The following is a 7,976-nucleotide window of genomic DNA, read 5'->3' on the forward strand; positions in this document are numbered from 1 at the left end:
TGTTAATTGGTACTATATAAATAAAATTAATTGAATGAAGTAAACGGAAATGGCCTTAGTGCTGATACTTGTCGTACTCCAGAAGTAACTCTGAAGCATGAAGAAGATACACTATTATTACGGTACCAAGAAATTAATTAATCTGTCAGACAAATAAGATTTAAATCAGTCTATTGCTGTTTTCTACAGACATTTAGAGCCTTTCTAAAATGATATTGTGTTCAACTGTATCAAATGCAGCACTGAGATCTAACAGGACAAGTACAGGTCTTTATCTGAGGCCATGAGAATATCATTAGTGATTTTCACCAGTGCTGTTTTAATGCTATTAATGAGCTCTAAAACCTGACAGTAGGTTTTGAAAAATGTTATTATGGTCTAAGTGCTCACACACTTGTTTAGCACCAATGTCCTCAAGAATTTTAAATATGATGAGAATATTAGTAATCAAGTCATTTGGATCAAGAGAAGTTTTCTTAAGTGCAGATTTCCTTACCGCTAGCTTAAAAGCCTTCTTAACTTAAAGTGTTAAAATCCTAGAGTATTGCATGTGTGTTACCAGGATTTTATCTAGTCTGTTAAGGGCGGCCCATTGCCTAGAAATTAGAATTAGAATAATGTATGAGACGGTAACTTTTCCCTAGCTTGTTACCTAACAAGAGGTGATTTCATTTATCCATCCATCCATCTATCCATCCATCCATCCATCCATCCATCCATCCATCCATCCATCCATCCATCCATCCATCCATCCATCCATCCATCCATCCATCCATCCATCCATCCATCCATCTTTGCTTTTCTAATAATAGCTGATATGCTAAAATTTTGCCACCATTAGGTAAAGAGCTAACTTTAGTTGATTGAAAAAGATAAATCTCTCTAAAATAGATGTGAAATGTAAATCATGAAACATGATATATGAAGTCATAGAGCTAAAGTACATAAAGAGCGTATTATTTTTTATATTTGGACAGCTGAAATTACAACAAAATTGCAAAGGTAGTTACAGACCAAGGAACGCACAGAAAAGATTTAAAAGACCAAGTTGATCTTAATGGTGTGCTTTCACACTATGTGTGGTGTAGCGGGACACTTTCAGTTTAGCACCTCTGCGATTTAGATGTATGACAAATGATCTGGGGGCAGTTACCCTGTTGTATGTAAAGGAAATTGTTTCAGCTGCTCATTGAAGTTGATTTATAAACTTTTAAACTGTTTAACAAACCAGTAGTAAAAGTCCCTGGATCATGCTTGGCCCATTCATTGTAGACCCTGTACTCAACCTTGGTATTTACCTCTAAAGGCGAGTTTATTACAGAGTATTGGTGGAGTAACTGTATACCACTACTGCCTCTTGGCTATAATGACTCAGAATGAAGGGTTTGCAGCAAAGCTGAAATGTAGAGCTGCAGCCTGAGCAGTTGTTGATATGGGACCCTGAGGCAAAGCGTGACTGAGATGGGATTTTGGGTTAAAAAAGAGCCATGTGAGTACGTTTCTATGCTGCATAAACTTAAAAAAATTAACACAAGACAGACTCAAACAGTCTAGCTTAGTGCTTGTTGGTACTTGTTTGGCAGAGAAGAGGGAAACTTTAGCTGGGGCTCAATCAGCAACCAGGGACAATGAAGGTCATTTACACACCCTGAGCTCCGCCTTGGATAAAGAGAAGGGAGACTATTTGAAAAGACTTTGTGCTTTCTTTGCTCTTTGCAAAGCCTGTGTTAGAGTTTAAAGTTCTTTGCACTGTCAAATGAAATCTTGAAAATAAGTTTTGCAATTTCTCTAGATGATGGACTCAATGTTTTCTGTACAATGTCATCTTAACATAAACACCTAACAAAAGAATTCATACTCTTTTAACATTCACAAACTATCACGATACATCTACAAAGATTTTGTATGTTATATTTTATTTAATAAATGAATAAAAGGTAGTTAGGTGTCAGGTTTACAGAATAAACAAAGAAAAACTGAAATGCATATCTGTTTCACCCTGGGTGGATACTTTTTAGAAGCACCTGAAGCTGGAATTACCAACATGGAGCTTTTGGAGTAAATATCTACAAGCATTAAATATCAAGAGACCAGTTGTAACTTAAGTTGCAAAGTACCTCAGATAATTTGGATTAATGCATATGCTAAAATAAAACCACACACAGATAATCTCTAATCACTAATTATGCATTTGTTGAGGGCAATTGGATAATATTTTATTTATGAGTATCTGATTAAGGAGAAATGAATACAAATCAAATCAAATTTATTTGTATAGCCCTTTTCAATAGCCAAATGGTACCCAAAGTGCTTTACAACAATGCCATAAAAACAATACATAACACATAATACATACAAGATACAATTAAAAGTGCTGTAGTGGTGCAGTGCTGCAAATATGCACCAAATTTCAGCTTTGTGTGTAAAAACATTTTTCGTTCGCTTATAAATAATGCACTATGCTTTATACTGATAAATTCCCATTCAAATACATGGAAGTTTATTGCTGCAATTACAAAAAAGTAGAATAAAAAAATAGTTAAAACAAAAACAAAATGGGGGCATAACGGAAGAACTGAAGTTGCTGGTCGGTTGTATGTAACATACTATGATTTTCCAAAAAAAATATTTTTTGACATCCTTGGGCATCGATTCGAAAATGCATTATGTTTCTGCTAAATCTCTAAATCTTTTATAATTTTCACTCTATATCAGCCTTTCCTTGTTTCTGCTTCACTGCTATCATATTTTCATAAGCTCTTCACCCCAAACACATCCACACACAAACACAAACAAACCCACGCACCACCAGTTTCCCACTTTTATAAGCCTAAAACAGAAAAGTTGATTACTTTTTTTTTCTCTTTGCACATCATTAGCATTCTCTCATCACTTTTCATTTCAGAGTAACATCTTGTTTCTTCCCCAGTTTTTCTTCTTATCAATACAGCAAATCGAATAGCTGTAGTAGTCTGCGATTTAAGAGATATTACAAATGAAAGCCCTGCAAGTACCAAAGTTGTTATCCAATGACATCATCAAGAAACTGAACTGATTCCCAGAAATTGTCCTGCTGATGAGTGCAGTAACTCCCAGCTCATGTTATTCTTCTCCCAATAGCCCTCCCCTTCGCTTTTCAGCTGGTTTTTGTTGTGCATGTCGTCCAACAAGCTCTGCTTTGTTAGTTGTCTGGGCAACTGCAAATCCCCTGGCAAAAATTATGACCTTTTTTTTTTTTCCTGCATTATTTCCCCTTCTACCCTCTCCGTGTTGCATGTCTCCTATTCTTGATTATGTCTCACTATTGCTTTTACTGGGATCCTTTTTTTTGTATTTTCACCTCACTTTTTCACAAAACTCTCACGGTTTCTCTGTCGAGTTTTGGGTCGTTACTAAAGGCGCCCTCCATCCCTCTCTCCCCTCCTGAACTGCCTCTGAGTGAAAACCAGTGGAGCATAAAAAGCAGGTCTGATCCTGTGAGGAATTCACACAGTGAATTCACACAGCGAACGATGAACGGGGAGGGAATGAAAGAGCAAAAGTTGTTCTGCACTTATGAGGCCGCATTGACGAGAGACCACTTGATGCCAAGAAAAGAAAGAGTTACATGAAGCATCAATGATATGCCAAGGAGAAGAAAGGGGAGGTTTTAAGAAAGAGAAAACTGTTAAAAGTAAGAAAAGTTTTGCTTTGCTGCACGCAGTGGAGAAGAAATTAGCATTTTCATCAAAAGCTCAAAGCTTTTATTTTGCGAGTGAGACAGATGATCTATAGCCCGTCAGAGTGCAGATGCAGCTTGAATTGATCACCTCTCTGACATAAAAAACACAAGCCTCTGTATGAGACATGGAAGCATTCAGTTTAAAGGCCTTTCTTGAAAGAAAAAAAAAAAACAGTTTTTCCCCCCTGTCTCTCTCTTTCTCTCTCAGTCCACCTCCTGTTGTGGTCTGACAGCTGTGCAGGGCTGCAGGATTCAGACAACGCAGATCAGTTGCAGAATGCGAGGCTTGCAAAGTGTTGGGAACCAGTGTAGAGCCACATACCACACATTTTACCCTCTGAAAACATCTCTGCCAGTGTCTTATTCTCTGGGAATGTTTATGGTCTCCATGTTCCATTGGCAAACATAAAACTCCAGTTCTCACATTTTAGGTTTTTGTTATTTTTAAAATGAAGCAATGCTTAATAACTTCAGGTTTTATACCACATATAGAATTGCTGAAGGTGATGGGAGAGGATTCAATTTCCTTTCTTGCTCCAACATGAGTTGAAATGCCATTCAGAAAAGAAGAAGCCATCACTATAATATAGAAATATTTAAAAAGTCAGATTATAGTTTCAAATTGCAATTTTGAAGATTTGTCCTTAAAGGTATAGAGGGCAATCTTTTTTTTTCTGGGTGGATTATTTAAATAAGTGGTCCTCCCGTCCAGTCATTCTGAAAACATGTTTATGTAAGGCTGTCCTATGGGCTTGTCCTGTTAGCTATCTTTTTCTGCACAGGCGCACTTTCAGCTGCATATGTTTGGTGAGCTACGGTTTCAGACATTCATTGAAGCTCACCTTTCTCAACACAGTTCTTTGTAAATGGTCAAGGGTAATAAGAAAAAAAAGTGTCTAGGAAGTGTATGAGAAGAAAAGAAAGGTCTCAGAAGAGGCAGATATATCCCAGAATGCTTTGCGGATAGAGCTCTCCTTGCAAAGCATTATGGGATTTGCTGTCACAGCGGCCCGCTGTCGCCACAGGCTGCCGCTCAGTAGTCTAGTTGTAAAAATGGTTAGGGACAGATGCAGAGGATAAATTTCCCTCTGGGATCAGCTTGATAGTCATGATTGGCCATTTCTTTGATTTTATTTGTTTTGCTCAGGCTACTCGTAAGCCCACACCCCACCAAATGTTGAAAGGGCAATATTATTGCCATTACTGTTAATATATAGTAGAAATTTTACACATTCAGTAATAAAATGTCACAGGGACTGGTATGGTGGGAAAGATCATTTAAGAAGGGGGATGATTTTTAAGATTTGTTTTAAGAAGGGAAAGGCCATCCCCCATCATCCCCCTCAAATCGAGTACTGCTGCCGCTACCCGACAGCGGCGTCTAATAACAAAGATGGCGCAGGCAACACACGGAGGAGGAGGAGGAGGAGGAGGCACGTGACCAACAGGGAGCAAAAAGCAGTGATCATCTGTCCGAACGGTAAGTTAACAGAGTTCACTATAAAGTCCACTATATAGTCCCCGCTCTATATAGTGATTGAGGGATTTAGGGGTTAGAGTGGATGTTTGGCCAGAGTAAGCTTTTATGAGCTATGAGAACAGCAACTTTTAAACAGAGCGTGCACAATCAGAAATGGGCTTGTGGAGGCTCTCGCATGTGCATTTTTTTTTTAAGTGGAGAGGGTCGTTCTTTTAAAAAATTCAAGTAAATCCTTCACAATACCTTTAAGTTCTAAGAATAAAACATGGGGGGAAAAAAGGCAAAGCCAGACAGCACCCCCCCACCCCCACCCAACAATGAAATGTAAGGATAGTGACATTGTTTTCTATGTAAATGAGTGGCAGATTTAAGAAGAAGGCAGAATATAATGAGGAAACATTGAAAAACATTGAAAACTCTAAAAATCGAATCTCTGTCACAGAAATTTATTCGTGGGCAGAACCGAACCAGCTGACAAATCTGACACACTTAAGCCGATTCTGTGAGAAGGTAGTGGATGAAGACCTAAAACAGCTTCTGACCCAAGTCCAACATTTTAAAAGGAGATTCTACATAATATGTAACAGAATGTGAAATTCAAAAATTCATTAATATTAGAAAATGTTTACTTCCAACAGAAAATGTTTTGTATGCTGTCAGGTGAAAATGTGCAGCTCCAGTTTATGTGTGCTCTCTGTGACCATTGGTGTCCCCAGCCTGGAGCAGGTTTTCATGGAGGAGCCCCTGGAGATAGATCAGTGAGTTTGGAGGTGTAAGGAGGTCACAGGGTCACTCTCTGCTCCAGGGGGAGGAGGCATATATCTGAAAGTGGCCCCTGAGCCGTCAAATGTTCAGTAAAAAATATGCTTTTTTTTTATGACACCTCCTTTTACTCTAGACCAGGCTGTACGATTTTTCTTCTATATGTGTGGATTCCAGATCATTAGTGAGCCTTTCTAAACAAGGCGCCTTGTTAAGAAGAGAGTCTTGTCATGTTGTGCGGAGCTGGAGAGAGACAAACAGCTTTTTTTTTTAGCTAAATGCATGTTAGGGAAACTTGAGCAATTAAAGAACGAAGTATAGCTTAAACTGAGTGAAATCGACTCTCTGTGGTCACACAGAAGTGCTGAAAAAGCAGAGTAAATATGATTAAAACATGATTTAATTCAGATTTTATTACACCGGCATAATACCACAGGGAGCTTTTAGAATAATCCAACTTTTAGTTTATGTTAATTCATTTAAGTTAAAGTACAGTTTGATAAACAATCCTTTAAAAAGTAGCTTAGGAATACTGTATAATTTGACATAGATGCCCAGTTGTCTTAGTCATGCTTCAATACTTGGAAACAAAGACAAAATAAATGAGCAAACCTAGATTAGCACATATCAATTATTTTAAAATGTTTCAGTGACAGGATCTGTGATAAAAACATATTTTTGCCATCCGGGGAGTAGTGGCCTAGTGGTTAGGGCATTGCGCTTGGAATCCAGAGGTTCTGAGATCAAGCCCCACTTCCACGGACTGCTACTCTGGTTCCCTGAGCATGACCCTTGACCCCCACACTGCTCCCCAGTCACCGTACAATAGCACTTCTCCCTAAGTGGATCAGTTAAATGCAGAGAAACATTTCTCCAGTGTGAAATAAGTAAAGTTAAATTATATATTATATGATATAAAGTGACTGCAGGCATAGTGGAGATAAGAAATCTCGAAAACCTGTTGGAGAGCTGTTGCAAATAGTGGTAATTATGTTCTTTCACCCATCTTACAGACCATGATTTAAGCAATAAGTAGTCATGTTCTTACCAAATTTGGATTTAAAACCATTTTCACTAAACAAAGGTGAGTTTCTAATAGGACATTAAGAGGCATATTCTATAAGTAGTAGAACAAGAAACATTTTGAAAATTATATTTTTATTTACATTCTATCTAAATAACACATGCCAAATATCATATCTTTCTTAATAGTCATTGATATAATCCTTACAGTAGTTCCCTTCTTAAATTTGCTGACCAGCTGTTTTTATTTTTATCTTTGGAAACAAGCTACCAGTCTTTGAAGTTGGAAGGCCTTCATGCCATCACCCTAATCTTTAGCCTCCTGAACGGATTCCCTATCAGATTCAGTGTAGGACTCTAGTTGGGCTCCTCCAAAACATTTAAATTATTTCCAGTCAGAAGAAACGTGTTTGGCAAAATTAAAAAGATTACCTGATTTTGCCGGGGGTATGAATCATTGTGAGTGTAAGGGCAACGACTAACAAAGAAAATATTTTTCTAACAGTTCATTTTGGGTATTAAAAAAAAAAAAAATACATAAAAAAAGACTTGAGGAGATTTTACGCTGTGTTGCATCAGTATTGCTTTTAAATTAGCTCTGGAAGCTTTTGGGGAGAAAACAAGGAATTAAACGCAGCTTTGATTCATAGAGGAACATGATTTTATTGTACTTTTTTTACTGATTCGTCCAAATACCTTATATCCAAAATCGCCAATTCGCTCTATGGCAGTTCATGCTTTTAAATCTCAGGAGTAAAAATCAAGTCATGCAAGGACAAAGTAAGAATACCATCAAAGTTTGGCTTTGGAGGAAACACGCTCCTTTGCTTTCAAAAGCCTTTAAAGTCCAATTCTGAAAGTAAAAACATTTTGTCACACTTGACAGAAAAACTTGTAGCAGATCATTTTCGGTCTGGCTGAAGCCATCAAAGACTCCCTAGGATGAATCCCGTCTGGTGCATAGTGTTTTGTTATCCTTCAGATCATGTG

The sequence above is a fragment of the Cyprinodon tularosa genome, unplaced genomic scaffold (assembly GCF_016077235.1).
Source record: "Cyprinodon tularosa strain WSP-4 unplaced genomic scaffold, ASM1607723v1 ctg2, whole genome shotgun sequence".
Classification (NCBI taxonomy): Eukaryota; Metazoa; Chordata; class Actinopteri; order Cyprinodontiformes; family Cyprinodontidae; genus Cyprinodon; species Cyprinodon tularosa.